This window comes from Choloepus didactylus, chromosome 26 (assembly GCF_015220235.1).
Source record: "Choloepus didactylus isolate mChoDid1 chromosome 26, mChoDid1.pri, whole genome shotgun sequence".
Taxonomy (NCBI): Eukaryota; Metazoa; Chordata; class Mammalia; order Pilosa; family Megalonychidae; genus Choloepus; species Choloepus didactylus.
Window position 1 is genome coordinate 267,757 of NC_051332.1, and position 17,168 is coordinate 284,924.

The 17,168-nt window shown below is 37.2% G+C and overlaps 1 pseudogene; it reads right to left on the reverse strand.

Annotated features, from left to right (window-relative positions):
* Positions 1 to 5,994: 5,994 nt before the first annotated feature.
* Positions 5,995 to 9,447, reverse strand: LOC119520887 (annotated as a pseudogene).
* Between the last annotated feature and the right edge of the window lie 7,721 nt (positions 9,448 to 17,168).

Below are 17,168 nucleotides of genomic sequence, written 5' to 3' on the forward strand. Positions count from 1 at the left end.
ACAGCTAGAGGGGAATTATGCCTTAGGACTGGCCATGCCTAAATTGATTTTGATGGGATTTTGTACCTAACTTTTGTTACTGAAATTATTTAAGTTTTTGTGTTATTGTGATGGAATGAATGTATTTTGTATTTGGAAAGATAATGTCATTTTGGGGTCCAGGGGGTGGAATGTGCTGGTTTCAATGTATTGTGTCCCCCAAATGCCATTATCTTTGTGGTCTTGTGGGGCAGACGTTTTTGGTGCTGGTTAGATTTGCTTGGAATGTGCCCCACCCAGCTGTGGGTGATGATTTTGATGTGATGTTCCCATGGAGGCATGGCCCCGCCCATTCACGGTGGGCCTTGATCAGTGGAACTATATAAATGAGCTGACTCAAAGAGAGAAAACTGAGTGCAGCTGTGAGTGATGTTTTGAAGAGGAGCAAGCTTGCTAGAGAGGAACATCCTGGGAGAAAGCCGTTTTGAGGCCAGAGCTTTGGAGCAGATGCCAGCTGCCTTCCCAGCTAACAGAGGTTTTCTGGACACCATTGGCCATCCTCCGGTGAAGGTACCTGATTGCTGATGTGTTACCTTGGACGCTTTGTGGCCTTAAGACTGTAACTGTGTAGTGAAATAAACCCCCGTTTTATAAAAGCCTATCCATCTCTGGTGTTTTGCATTCTGCAGCATTAGCAAACTAGGACAATTGGGATCTCTTCACATACCATATAATTATCTGAAGTATACAATCAATTGTTCACAGTATCAACATTTAGTTGTATATTCATCAGCATAATCAATTTTTGAAAATTTCCATTACTCCAAAAATAAAAAATAAAAATAACAGTAAAAATAAAAGACAGCACCCAAACGTCTCATATTCCTCCTACCCTTATTATTCATTTACTTTTGATCGATCCCTATTTTTCTAGTCTTCTCTCCATACACTGGATGAAGGTAATGTGAGCCACAACATTTTCACAATCAGTCACACCATTTAAGCTATACACTTATAAGATCATCCTCAAGAATCAAGGTTATAGGGGTGCAATTCAACAGTTTCAGGTATTTCCATCTGGTTATTCTAATAAACTAAAAATTAAAAAGGGATATCTACACAGTGCATAAGAATAACCTCCATAATGACCTCTCAACTATATTTGAATAATCTACCTACTGAAACTTTATTTTGTTTCATTACTCTTCCCCCTTTTCAACCAGAAGTCTTTCTCAATCCTATGATGCCATGTTGAGGCTCATCCCTGGGAGTTATGTCCCATGTTGCCAGGGATATTTACATTTCTGGGGGTAATGCCTCACATACTGGGAAGCAGTGAGTTTACCTGCAGAGTTGACTTATAGAGAGAGGCCACATCTGAGCAACAAAAGAGCCTCTCTAGGAGTGACTCATAGGCACAATTTTAAAAATACTTAGCATGTTCTTTGCATTAACAAGCTACATATCAATGACTCAGCCTACCAAATTTGTAGTACCCAATGCCCCAATTTGTATGCCCAAATATCAATGACTCAGCATACCAAATTTGTAGTAACCAATACTTGTGAGGATATCAAGGATTCCCCAGGTGGTGAAGTTTAATATTTCCACATTTTTCCCCAGTCCTTAAAGGTGGCTTTGTAAATACTTTATTGTCTCTGCCCAGATTATTCTGGGATATATTGGGGTTTTGTGCTAACCTGCAAAAGCTGGCCAGATCTCACTCTCTATTCAAGGTCCCATGTAATTATGGTGTTTGAACAAACTGTTAAATTATATAGTATAATTTACTAGTTATAAATTAACTAGTAAAAATACTAGTTAAATTATATAGTGTGCCACAGAAAATGTAGATTTTCAACCAAATAAACATATCTTCCTTTGGTCTCACATAGAAGTTGGAGTTTTAAAAGACAGCCAATATCATTCTTTACCTTTTATTCTGATTTACCTTAGTCCCAACCAAGTCCATTTTGTACATATATCTAATTGCAATCTGATATATTTTTCAGCTTTTTTACATTTACTGTATGGGGTAATGCTGACACTCATGGCTGCCAAACTCTGGCCCTGAGTCTTAGGTGTCACACAATACTCAAATTTCCAAGGACGGACTAGGATATACACAAACCACTCAGCATCTAAGAATTCAGAAATAACCATTACAATTCATGAATGGATGTGACTGCTGTAAGAGCTTACAACCTAGGGACCTTTACATTATGCCTTCCCTTGATAACCTTTGCTCTCAGATTCAATTCTCAGAATCTGCAAATTACAGTTATTCCACATTAGTGAGGAATTATATTTTTGTTTTTGATTCTAGATTTGTCACTCAACATACTGCCCTTAAGTTCCACTAAACTAGTTGCAGACCTCGCAATTTCATTCCTTCTTGCAGCTGCTCTGTATCCCATTGTATGTATTAGACACAGGTCACTATTCCATTTATCAGTTGATGTACCTTTAGGCCACCTCCATCCATTGAAAATCATGGACACTGCTGCCATAAACACCAGTGTTCAAATGTCCATTTGTGTCCCTACTCTCATTTCTTCCACATATATACCCAATAATGGGTTTGCAGGACCATATGGCAAACCCATCCTTAGCTCCCTGTGGAACCACCACAGGCTTCCAAATGGGCTGCACCATTATACTTCCCCACCAATAGGGAATAAGAAAATCCTTCTCTCCACATTTCTCCACCACTTGTAACCCTCTATTTATTTTTAAACAATTTTATTCACACACCATAGAATCCATCCTAAGTAGACAATCAGTGATTCCTGTTATAATCAAATAATTATGAACTTATCACCACAATCTATCTGAAGATATTTCTATGTCTTCCACAACAAAATAGGAAGAGGAGAAAAACAGAATAAAAATAAAAGAATAAAAGTAAAATAAAATAAAATACAGTGGAAGGGCCAGGCATCACTGCCCCCACCAAGAATCCCATACCATAACTTTATATCCCCTCTTTCTTTTTGAACAAAGATCTGTTTATTCTAGCATTCTTTAAAATGGCAATAACAACAAATACACACACACAACCCTAAACCACAAACTTGTAAACAACCCAAGTGTTTGAAAGAGAGAGACAGAGAATTATTTTTAAAATTATGTGGCAGCCAAATGGTAGTGTCATGGAATCATTAAAAAATTGGATCTTGAAGAATCTTAAGATATGCTGAAGATCCCTTTAAGACATTCATCATCAAAGGGGGTGATATTGCCCCCAACAGCAAAACCTGGCTTTTAGGGGGTGAAAAGAATCTTAGATGTTACAATGGTTGTTGCCTCCAAAGACATGGTACATAAATACAGTAAATCTGTGGTATTAAAATTTTACTGAGGTAGGGATGATGAGAGAAAAAACTCTCAAAAAAGCTAATTAAGGGGATAATAATGAAAAAAAAATGAAAAACACTTCATTAAGGTTACTGAAAAATACCCTTAATTTCTCACATGAAAAAAAGTAGGTTACGACATGAAATGGTATGTATAGTCCAAAACGTATTAGGTATTGCAAAATGTTAACTGATGTTATTTCCTATTGGCGGAATTATACTATGTTTAAAAAAATAGATTTCACATATCCTACAATACTTTTTAAATTTTAGAACTACAGAGTGTTTTAGAAAATGTACTTTGGTATTTAATACTTTTTTTCTTAACAAAGGAATATATAAAGTTGTTTTCTCTTCAGGTACTCTTAGTAAAAAAAAAAAAAAGTCCAGGAATAGGTAGGTGGAGCTACCTCAATATTTTTGCAATTATCAGCCTTAATGTAGACAATTGTGTTGAACAGAAAAAGAAATAAGCCTGACATCCATTATGGTGTGGCTAGAGAAAATGATCTGCCTCAAAGGGAAACGTTGCCACCCTGATTCCTAAAACCAGTCCCTACTATACTTAGTACTTGATTCTTTATGATAACTATGATTCAGGCCCCCAAAAGGTAAACCAATCCTATTTTTAAAGGTTATGTATGGCCTCAAAAAAGGGGGGTATCATTAGCCTGTAGCCCTTTACTTCACTAAGAATTTGAGCAAGACTCTTGCTGTATATCTTAGGTTCTGCCTTAATCATCAACACAGTCACAAATTCTTAAAACATATCAGTATACAGTGTCCTGCAACCACATTTTTTTCTCTACTTACTATTGGAAGTATAATCTTACTATTTTGTTCAAGGTTCCAAGCTGTGAGTATTAGAGCAACACTCAAAGACAAGAATGAACAATAGCTTTTTCCAAGTCAGTAAAGTTTATTTTCCTTAGAGCCCTGTTCTTAATAGAACATGGTCACATAACACCTTTATAATAAGTCATTATCAACTACTTGATTTATAAAAAAAAATCTTAACAGTTTTACTGTTAAAATAATTTTTAAAAACACAAAAACTTTGGTGCTACAGCTACTGACTATAAGAGATAGAGATAAAACAGCAAGGCTTTTTCCTCAAAATAGGATAATTATACATCATACTGTGGGAGCAGTTTTACATTCATGTAATCAGTGAAGTCAGGGTCATTATCAGATTGGCTTTCCTTTATACTATTCTCCTGTCACACTAGGAATAATTAGGTTTGTGGTGGTATGTGAAGGGTGGCATGAAGTGTCCCCAGTGTACTTTGTTACTTGCAGGATCATAAAGGTAAGGATTGAACACTGACATTTACTTTCTATGAAAAACCAAAGCCTAGTATTATAACATGTTTTCAATGATTTTATTACTAGCGCCTGACATGCTACTTTCCTAGCTTCTCTTAGTATCCTTTAATAGATGCCTACCCTAATTCTTGATGCTGTTCCAACATACAAGCTATGAACAGAAAAAGAACAGGCTGCTAGTTTTCTTCCTTGAATTATTAACATAAACAGCTCCATTAAGCCATTTTTTTCTAAAATGTTCAAAGGTTAGATGTAAATGTGGAGAAGAGAAGGCACAATGAGTGTACTTTTTGAGACCAGAAACTGGACTCTCTTCACCAAATTTAGCTTATGATCTTTCCAGCTGTTGGATCAAGTTGTTTAGTGCATTCAGCTGAGGCCAAAGTATGGATATGCCAGCAATTCCCTGTCCCATCTCTAGTCTTTATTTAAAGCCAGATAAAAATTTTCTGATGACATTGGTCAGGACAAAGAAACTCTGAGAGAAAAACCACTGCTTTTTAGTTGAATTAGTTTACCCCTTAGGAAACCCATAATGGTTTCCAGAATTACATAAGCTTTTGATTAGCTATGGTAAAACTGGAGGTTAGTGTAAATCATTCAGAAAACTCATAAGGCTGATTGAAGCACCATACAAAAACATTAAAATACTATAAACTTAATATTAATGGTAAAGTATGGATCAGTTAGAAAGCCACATAAACATGTTTCATTCCCTAATACACTTTTAACAATACTTATTATTTATGATGAACAGCTTAAAATTTTCCCAATGAGTGAACCAGTTATCAAGAACACATGAATTAGCCCCACTCTCTTTTGTCATTTAGTCCTGTAATAAGTCAGCAAAGTTTAACATTTACCTTACCAGGTAATTGCCAGCCCTAGTCAAAACATAAACTAAACATTCCAGATTTTCTTTAGTGTACAATATCCAGAGTCACAGAAATTTCAGAGACAATATAGTATAAAATTGTAATTTTTATAGTTATAGAAAATGATGCCTAGAAGTGATTTCTACAATACCACAAAAGTAACCTGTGGCAGGAACAGGGCAAAACAGCAGAATCCTTGAAGCACAAGTGAGTTTAAAAAGAAATGGTAGCAAGGATGGAAACAGCAATTGATAAATTTAAGGTGCAAAAAGGGGGAAAATTATTGTTTTAATTAAAAGCCAAAATTAGTCATAAAGATATTTAGTATTAGCTTCTAAATAAGATATTAAAAAAATCAACCATATAAGAATATAGACTTCATCATGTTTAAGATCTATTATTTTAAATAAATGCACATATTCAAAGTATCAGAAAAAAATGACCATTTTTTGAAAAATTTACATTTGTCCTTGGATGTAATATTCATAATTTTCTTTCAAAACAAACTCAAAGTAAAGATTGGGCTTTAAGCTTCCAAGTTTATCTGCTTGTAGTAGGTCTTTCACCTCTGGTAATATTCACTGAGCTGAATGCCATCTTTTACAAGTTTCTATAAGATTTTCACAAATATGCTGTCTTTAGATACTTCAGTGGGATCATCTTTACCATCTGAACTGGGCCAATTATCTCTTTGAGGAGATTTGCAAAGGATTTCAAGTTTTAGATCATTTATGTTTACATCTTCCTCCTCATCAATATATTCCAGCAAATCTAAAGCTTTCTTGAAATCATAATCATTAGCTCTTCTGTTTTCTTCACAGTTCTACAGATGAATAAGTTGTGGTGCAGTCAAAACTGGCATTACACTGAGATTTTGCTGTTTCTCTGCTAGTAGCTGTTGAGGCAGTGACTCCTGGTGCAGTAGAAAGCACTCCTGCTCAGCCATGTCTTCATTGTTTTCTTGCAATTTATCCTCTGAAAAGTCTGATGCCAATGCAGCCAATTTACTGAAGCCAAGAAGGGTTTTTATCTTTGCAAAGTAATGAGTTTCCATATTTGCCATAGAAGTGTTGCATGATTCTTTTCTAATTTTTGGCTATTAATTTCATGTAATCAGCTGAGATGTTCATGAGCTTGCAAAAAAATTGCCAAATATCCATGCTGAGAAATAGCCTGAGATAAAAGTTTGCCTCATTTTCCTTTCTCCAGATACCAATGGAAGAGAAAATCTGAAAAATTCTGATCAGCAAATTGGGTCATGTAATGCTGTAGTCTACTCTTGTCAGTTTGTTCACACATCTATACTAAGATATCAAAGTCACAGTATTTCTCTGCTAAAGAATCAGCCCACTGGTGCTGGCCTAATGTCAAAAGAGGGGATAAGAGATCTGATCTTTTCTGTAGGTATTCCATTTCCAGATTGTTATATCATTCTTCATCATTGGATTTGTCCAGAGACTTAAGCTGAGAAATGTAACCATCCAGAAAGCAATCAATCAGTGCTACCAGCTGTTCTGTCAGAATGTTTGGAGGTTGCTGTCCACCTGAGGATAAACAATTTTCAGAACAATCCCATGTTGGCATATGATTGCTGTTCAGATGCCAGCAGGACCACTTGTTGCTGTCCATGGAACATACTCAGGTTCTTTTGCTTGACGTTTTTCTCTTTTATATAAGGAGTTTTTATTTTGGTTATAATGACTAGCAGCTTGCAGTATATCCTTGTGAATATTGCTCACATTGATAACCACCTCAGTCCATTCAACAGATTCCAATACTGTATCCTTTAATACTTGTTGCTTGTGTTCCAGTAAACATTCACAGACGGAATCTACCTGGGATACCTCTCTAAAAAAGACATCTGCAGGAGTAAGGTTTGATGGAATTTCACACTCCCTTTTGTTTAAAGCAATTAATATTGCTGTGTTCACAAGGTCAGAGAGCCTGGAGTGATGGTTCTTGAGAACAATAGCAGCTGACAACTTTTCTGCATGCTCACAGAGCAACAGTCGAGTTGCCATTGACATCCCTCTTACAGGAAAAGTACTTAGGCATCCAAATAAGTCAGCTTGGTGAATAAACTCCATAAAGAAAGAATGGACTTTCATCTTGTCTTCTAGCTGGTGAAGAATAATCATTGATGTATTGCTGAACCCAGGTGCTTCCTCAGGGACAGATTCAGCCCACCCCATAGCTGGATAGTCATCCACCAAATCCACACTGATTTGGGTAATAGCTCTGTCTAGTTCAGAATCAGAATCCAAATCAAGGTGAGAGGAAAACAGCTCATCAACCATCATTTGGGCATTACCTAAACCTTTTCTGCAGAATTGAAGAAAAGCAGCTTTTAGCAATTTGGTTTTATCTTCCTGTGCTATAGTTTCATTCTTGTTAGCTGTCTCAAAAACCATGCTCTCACTGCTTGGTACAGCAACCAAAAATGCTAGGGAATCCTCAAGTTCTTCTGCTAATATGGAGATGTTTTCCTTCAACATAATAGACACCAATCCACTGTTTCTAGAAAACATGATAGGAACACCACCACAGGAACCAGCTCCCAAAATGATCCCTTCTTGTGCATTAAAAGTAATTTTCTCTTGAGGAAGAGAAAATTTCCCAGTTCCTGTGGAGCACATATAGACAGCATTTTCAGTGTATAGATGATAGGCAGTCTGGTTTGAAAAGTTTAGGACAACCAACCGACACATTGTCTCATCTTCAGACTGAAAATGTGGACTATACTGGGTGACTTCTACCATAATTGCATCTGACATTTGGTAGCCAATATCTTCCACTGTTATCAAAGAATAATATATGAGACATGGATTGTCTGCTGGATGCCATGCTGCTGCCAAAATCAGGAGCCCATTACAGATTTGATTCAAATCCAAATATCAAATGTTGACACCTTCTTTAATAGCTTCATAGTTACTTTCTGATCCCCAAATAGCATCAGTAATGTTTTCTTTCAGGGCTCTATTTATATCCCAAGTATGTGCTTGTTTTCTGAAAAATCTTCTAATTCCCATTTACTTATGTTTAAATTTGTAAAGCTATAAGTTTGATCTTTCTTTATCCCAAAGGACACTCAAAAGCATGAGATCTCTACTAGGAGACAAAATTCCCAAAAGAGTAGAAACCTTCCAACCAATTCCTGAAAGCATGCCTCGCCCTTGAGGGAGAATATGCTGATGAATTTTTCCTGAGATTTCAGGTATCAACCGAATTAGCTGGCTCCCTGATGAGGACAAAATGAAACTTCCTCCCTGCATTGCTGTTGGAAAATTATAAGTCTTGTTACCTCCCAAACCTATAAAAGTCTCTGTGTACGTGTCTTCATGAGCAAGTCTTGGCCAATAGTGGATAGATCCTTCTCTGGTGGCAACCATTATAGCAACAGCCTGAATAGAAAATGCTTCACCTGAGATAGCAGAGTAAGAGAGATTTACCAAGTCTACATTGCAATGGAAATCACTAGGTGACAGCTGAAGTTCTTCACAAACAGATAACTTAATAATGGGTGACAGAGCAAACTTCCAAATAATGAGTTTCTCTTTGCAGACCAGACAAGCCCATCCACTTTCCTCTATGTGGATAGTCAGGAGATCACCAAATTCAGCCAATGCTAGGGCTTCCATAACTTTAACAGGGAGAGAAGATCCAAAGCTTTTCACATCATAGTTCATAGTCTCAGTTATGGAGTGGTGTAGGAATGTTTGTGTAGGTGTTTCTTGAGAGCTCAGTGAGCTTCATCAGCCAAACAGTGAGAAGAGCACAGAAGAGCTCATCAGAGACCCCAGGGACAGGCACTTCCCAATTGTCCAGGGCATGGAGCTTGGCCTGAATCTGTTGAGTGGGCCCCTTCAGGACCCTTGACCAGGGGTCCGTGGGGAGGGGACACCAGAGAACATGATGCAACGGACTTATATCCCCTCTCATAGACATTTAGCTTTGGTATATTGCCTTTATTTACTATTAATGGAATCATCTTGCAACGATGTTAACATTGGTTGTCCTTTCTCCAATATCACACAATTTTCCATACTTTTCGGTGTTGACATTCATTTGTTCTCTCTCATGTAAAAACATTCTTATATTTGTGCATTTAATCATGATCATTGACCATTCTAGGTTTTCTATCTTTCCTGCTGGTGTTATACTTGCCCCTAGCCTTCCACTTTCAGTCATACTCCCACTCATCTTTTTTTCTGAGCACTTAGAGCATTGTGCTACCATCACACAGTATTGTGCTATCCATTTCTGTATCTATACAGTCAATCCCATTGATCCTTCTGTACTCCTTCAGCATCAAATGTTTAATCTCTAACAACTTTCTAAATCCTGAAAACCTGTGTTCTCAATTTAAACTCTCAAAGATTGCTCATCAATTTTAGTTCATATTAACAATACCATAGAGTATCCATCCTTTTTTTTGGCTAATTTCTCTCAATGTAATATCTCCTGTCTACAATTTTGCCTTGGGAATTTATGTCATTTTTTTTTCTCTCTTTTTAGCATTACTGATAGTCTTCTTTCTACACCTTTCACCAAACCTCTCTCTCCTTGCTTTTCCTATCTCCTTGTAGTGCTCCTTTTAGTATTTCTCATAGAACAGTTATCTTGTTCACAATCTCTCTTAGTGTTGATTTGTAGGAAAATAATTAAACACTCCATCATATTTGAAAGACATTTTTACTGGATATAGAATTCTTGTGTGGTAGTTTTTCTCTTTCAGTATCTTAAATATATCATACCACTACCTTGTTCTCTCCATGGTTTCTATTGAGAAATCTGAACATACTCTTATCAAGCTTCCCTTGTATGTGATGGATTGATTTTCTCTTGCTGCTATCAGAATTCTCTCTTTGTCTTTGATATTTGGTAATCTTTTTAAGTGTCTTGGAGTAGATCTATTCAGGTATATTGGTTTGGGGCATGCTGTAATTCTTGGATATGTGATTTTATGTCTTTCATAAGAGTTGGGGAATTTTCAGTAATTATTACATCAGTCTTTCTGTCACCTTTCCCTTGTATTCCACTTATGGAACCCCATGACATGTATATTTCTGCACTTCATGTTTTCCATCAATTACCTGAGTCCCTGTTTATATTTTCCTTTCTATTCCCCATCTGTTGCTTTGTGTGTAAGATTTCAGATGTATTGTTCTCTAGTTCATGAATCAGTTCTACTGCATCTTCAAATCTGCTGTTATATGCTTCCATTTTGTTTTTATCTCTTCTATTTTGCATTCCATTTCTATAAGTTTTGCCAATTGTTTCCTCAAACCCTTGAGTTCTTCCTTATGTTTGCCCAATGTCTTCTTTATATCCTTCATATCTTTTGCCATATCTTTCCTCAACTCATTTGTTTCAACTTGAATTTGTTTAGCATATTTGTTTCAACTACTGTATCTCATTTGAAGTGTAAGTTTGTTTCTTTGGCTGGGCAATATCTTCATTTCCCTACTGTTACTTGGAATTTTTCCTCTCTAAGTATCTGATTTCCTTGATTACCCCAATCAGATTTTCCCAGACCAGACAGTCCCAGGTCTCAGGGTGCAGGTGAATTTAGTGTAAAGTTTCCCTGAAGATGAAACCTGGAAGTTTCTCAGAGTTTCCTGTCAGGACTCTAGATTTTGTGCCTCTCCTATCCTTCCCAGCAGGTGGTGCACCTCAGCTCACAGCTCACCACCAGCCTAAAGAGGTGTGGTGTCTCTAATTCACAGCAGACACTTTCCCCACCAGGGTCTGAGGATGAGTCAGAAGAAAAACTTAAGCTGTTTATGTTTTGTTTTTGTTTCCTTTTTCCTCAGGCCCTGTGGTCTTAATTCCATGAGGGGAGACAGCTACTTCAGCTGGGCCCACCCTCCACTTTTCTTAGGGAAGATAAGGCTTTAGGGAATTATCTCCTTCACTTGATTTCCCATCAGCTTATCTTTCTCACCAAATGTACCAAGTTTCCAGACTTTGCCTTCATATTGCCTTTCCACATACTCCATCATTTCAGTGAAATCGCTGCATACACTGTGGGCTCCTGGGGTTTCCTGCTACTTCCCTCATTTTCCTGGCTCAAGGCTTCCTTGTTCAGCTGAGCATATGATATTTCTAGAGAATTTTCTTTCTCAGTTTCCTGGGAAGTATGTGCCTTTGGTGAAAGTGGTGGGTTTGTTAAAAGAAATAATAAGCACACAATCAGATATATTCTAGCCCAGGCTTTTCCAACATTGGCACTGTTAATATTTGACACTGGATATTTCTGTTGGTAATTGAGGTTATTTGTTCTCTGTATTGTAAGGTATTTATCAGCATCACTGACCTCTGCCATCTAGATGACATTAGAAACCACCCTCCCCATTATGATCAAAAAGTTATACAAACAGTGCTAGGTATTTCCTAGGAGATAAAAATTATCTGCAACTTGACCATCACTGCTTTCTGTCCCAATCACTCTTTAAGAGATAAGATGTCTTGGACAGAAAAAGACTGAATGACTTTTGCACATCAGTTTAGTGGCCCATTACCTGCCCTTTTCACCAACAATTTAGGAGCTTTGTGAGTTTGTTTTTAATAGAGAAGTAGGTTAGAAGAAAGATATGGCCATAAATTAATGAATGCAGGCACTGGAACTTGGAGAAAAGGCATTTGCACTAAAGAATTTAGGACATCCTCAGGGTGGGGAGGCATTATGGAAAAGGTCTTAGAACTCACATATGTAGCCCAAACTTTCTGGTTTCCCATGACTGCATCAGAAGGCCAGAGAGGAAAATATGGCTTTGTCAGTATCACCTTCCCCGGGGGCTGAATTTCTACCTCTCCAGCACATCCTGGATGTTCAAAATTTTCCCACCCATCTCATTTACACATTAAATATTCAGAACTCTGTCAGAGCTACTAATTCTGTGACATCGACACAGAAAGAGGCTTAGGAATCTGTAAGTTGACTAGAGAGGGGATGAGCCTAGGAGCGCCTCTGGTGTGTCTGAATTGCCATTTAAGCTTTGAAATCCATCTCCCACCATGTGCATGGTTAGGCACAACATGAACATCCAAAAGTGAAATACAGTAGATGGGGCAGTGAACTGCATCTCTATGCCTTTCACCAATCCATCCATGAGGTGCTCCTGCAAAAGTAAACATGACAATCAGCCCCAATGTGAGTCCTCCTCCTGAATGGTGGCTCTCAGCTTATGTCCTCTGAAGTCAATGCATTGGGTGTTGGTAACAGGACCAAAAGAATGAAGAGGAAGATAACCGTAACAAGGCAGACTGAGCTGATGATCAGGTCTTCTCTTGATTCTGAGCCTGGGGGTACAAACACAAACATTTTAACCACAATTCCCTTTCCACTTCTTTCTTCTCATTTCCATTCTTTTTCCTAGCATTAAGCTTACCCAAAACATTGTCTGCCTTTAGTGCTTTCCAAAGCTGAAGTATTGAGTTGTATACAATGGAGTTGCCTCAAACTGAGATACCAAGTCTGATTCATATCTGGAAGTGTTGTGGGAATTGAGAAAATTGCAAGGATTTAAATGACATGGACCATGATCCATCTCTGCTTTACAAATAACCACAAAAGAAAATAAGTGAGTGATTTTAGTAAGGGAGTTGTTGAAGGGGCTTCTACTCTCTTACACCCACCTAAATTGCAATGTGCCTCTTTTGAGCTATTGAGATAAGAGATGTTGTCATTGTCCCTAATGATGTAGGGTTGTTTCTCAGACTCTCCTGAGGATTGATTCATCAAAATTGAAAGAGATAATTTCTCCCTCTTACCTATCACCACCAGTCTCAGGCAGTTTCTGGGTTGTGTTTGGACAGAGCGGTCTGGGCCAGGGTAGTAATGGACACTGTACTTCCGAGAGTGTTCAATGCTCACATGGATGATTTGAAATTCAGCAGTATCTAGAGTAGGTGTCTTGGTGTCATGGATCCATCTCTTTACAACTCAAACTTCTGATCTTCATTAAAGAAGTCCTCAGCCTTATCAGATTGTGATTCAGTGGGTTTGGGCTTCATTTAAGCAAACTTCCACTCAAGAGTATAGGGACAGACAATAGTTTACAATAAAGAACACCCAGGGCAATAATTCAAACAATACATATTTACTAAAGGAGCACATAAGGTTAAGGGAACAAGTTTACAATGTAAAAATAAATTGATCCATTACCAACCCTGGGGACTTCTGTCCCTTCCAGATGCAGCTGGATATGATATCAGAAAAACCAACCAGTCTAAGATACATGTATTTATAGAGCCCTTGATCTAGTATACTTTAAATTATATCCTATTCTATTTTTATGCTTCAACCATGGGTGATTAACTACAGATAGTGAACCAAGTGTGATTTGAAAACAAAGGAGGGTATTCACAGCATTATCAGAGATTCAAACTTAAACTTGAATGTTTGCAAACTTTACTGAAGGTATTTACTTTACTGAAAGTATTTCTACTAATTAAGCTATGATTTTTGTAACAGCAGCATATCACACCCTTTACTTATATAAAAACTAAAAATTAGAAGAGATTAATACATATATCTAAATTTTTAGTATCACTATATGCACAAGTAGATGCATAATTTTCATCAGAAATAGTTCAATTTTTTGGTATCATTACCTGTGGTTGAAAGTAACATATCCAGGCATTAACTCAGGTGGTATTAGAGATGTCACTAGATGAAGGAAATAGTTAATGATCTCAGATCATTTAAGAAGATGGCCAAGTTCTTTCTTAGCCATCATCTAGTAAATAACAATGCCCAAATTCTTGAAAATATATTTTCTGTTGATATTGTTCCTGAATGTATGGCTGATCTACAGGAGACCAGACAATTTCTTGCTATTTGTCAAATCCATCATCAGTTATCTGGGATGAGAGTTTGTCCTTGATTGGTATATCTGGTTATTCTGTGCCCAACTAGAGGTGTCTATCAAGAGGATTTGCGAGATACCCAAAATGTGTTTCATTTTATTGATAGAATTAGGGTATGGTTCCCAAAACCTACCATGTTGAAGACCTTGAATTTCTAAAGGAACATTCCTGGGTACAGGATGGATGTGTCATTGTTCTTGATGATATTATGGGAGAATGACAGGAATGTTAGTCATGGGTGTAACACTAGCTAATCTCCAGGAGATTATTGGACCAGGAAGATGTATAGCATTTTCCATTACAGTCTAAAGACTACTAATAGAATAAACCCTAGGATAACTTCAATCAGTATTAGTCCAAACGAGAACCACCAAAGTGTTCATGTAGTAGTGGCACACTAAACCTCATCTGTGCAGTGGGTGTCAAGATTTTTTCATGTTCCCATATTAGATCCTGTAGGTCAATATTGGGATATTTCCTCATAAAAATTCCACATATTTGCCCACATACAATCCTAAAGTTTGAGGACTGGTGTATATTTTTCCATAATGACAGTGGGCTTCATATTATCAATATTAACTTTTCATCATTGGCCAAGGGAGTACAATATCTTGACAGTATGATCATCAAATACTGTAAGAATTTTAGTAGACTTTTTCCAATGTGGACATAGAGGAGAATACTTCTGTACCATCTTCTGGATAATTTGGCAAATGAAAAGTTTCCAATCATGATTAAAGAAGGATGATGCAGAAGGTATAAGTTCCCCCCTGAGTTGCTACAGTAAAGATAATTATTCTTATCTAACAAATTAGAATCATCTACATTTACAAAATGAATATTGAATCAACATTAATTATGAGATGTGTGATGAATACAGAGGAAGGTACATTATTGATGGAAAGGTGACCAAAAAGGGATAAATGGATACCACTTTCAAAGCCATCCATAAAATATTTGAGTCTTTTTGTTTAATCATTTTCTTTACACCTTTCCACTACTTTGGGGGTAGTAATGGGTACTAAACTCCAAATATATGTCTCTGTTTTTGTTCATTCTCACAAGATAGCAGAAGAGAAAGGTACTTCTTAATCAGAATGCAGCCCCTTGGAAATGCAGTACCTCATGTAAAGTTGAGGAATTTAACAGTTGTATTAGCACTGGGGGCCCTGGTTGGGAATAACCAATATCCCATCCCAGCATCAACAGAAACAACAAGAACATGTTTGTAACCATGAGATGAGGTAAAGGATTGATATAATCCATGCAAAATTTTCAAAAGGTGTTTTGGGGTGAATAATTGTTTTTGAAGGAGTAGGAATTTGAAAGGAAGCATTAGTTACTTTGACATTCCTCACAATTGGCTACAACAGATATCCATATTTTAATCATATTAAGTCACTTGTATTTATATTTTAGTTTAATTAAGGTGGATTCTCATCCTCCATGAATTGTACTAAATACATTGTAGGGATTTTGAGCCAATTTCCCTGTTTCCATTATTGGAGGGATAATCCTTTTCCCTTCATCTCATTCAATAATAACATAACAATTTTACAGAAAAAAATATATATTTTACAGGATATACCTTAGGGTTAGGACCCTTTGAATCTGAGACTTGTTCCTCCTCTTTCTCCAGGCTTGGTTATTCTTTAACATTTCCTACCATATGACTGCTTTTTACAGCTGACTTATCTATAAAATATTACCCATAGTATGAATAGAAGTACATTGTTGCTGGTGCCCTGGCTCAAGTATCCTTTCAAAACGGCTTATTTTGCTTACAATTAGCAATAACTTCACATTTACTTACATGTTGCAGGGTTTTTTTTTCTTATTAACAAGCCCATTAATATCCAAATATCCAAGTCTTTATTAAAGCTTTTAGCTAATTACATGTTTGTGACAATTAAAATTGGCCTTTTTTCCATCATAGCTTTTTTGACAGCAAATTCACTTATTTCAGCCCTAGAATTGTGCAGTATGGTCCGCTAAGGGAATTCTCCATTGTTTAATGATAGAAAAAATAGGATCAAATTTACCTTTTACTATTCATATACCAGGAGACTATGTTTTCTGAGAATTAGGATTTTTAATAGCTGATCCATCACTGTAACATACTGCCATATACAATGTTTAATCTTATTTTGTGAGTACCTATATCTTTTCATCTAGCAGGGGCTGTGAGCAGAAATTTCAGTGCCACAACAGTTTGCTGAAAAGCAGGGAACTCCAACACCTAATTGGACTTTGGCAAGGAAAGTTTTTCTTAGACAGCATGCACCCACTTTGAAAAGTTGCCATTACTCACTGAGACTGGGTCTTGGTGCAGAATTTCCTGATTCTGCAGATGGCCTCACTTCCCAGGGACAACAGCTCTCCCAGTGATGCTGGTCAGCTCAGACCCACAGTATTCAGCTGGCAATGGGTCTTTATCCCACAAATGTGATGACTCCAACCACTACAAGTGGGAGGGTTCTCCTCAGCAGCCATTGATTACATTCACCAAAGTTCTGTAACTCCTGTGAGCAAAGCTGTGCACACATCCCACCTCTCCTTCCTCTCTCAGTCACAGCATTTCTTACTGCCACCATGGCAGCATAAGGTGGAGGAATGGTTTGCAGTATTATTCCTGGGAACTGGAACAACTTGTCCCTTCTCCTCTCCCATCTGGGAGAGTTCTTTGCCACTGCAGCCATTTGCTGCAGTTCCTCTGGTGACAGATGAGAAGTTATCAATCCCTGTGGCTGTCAGTTTCCAT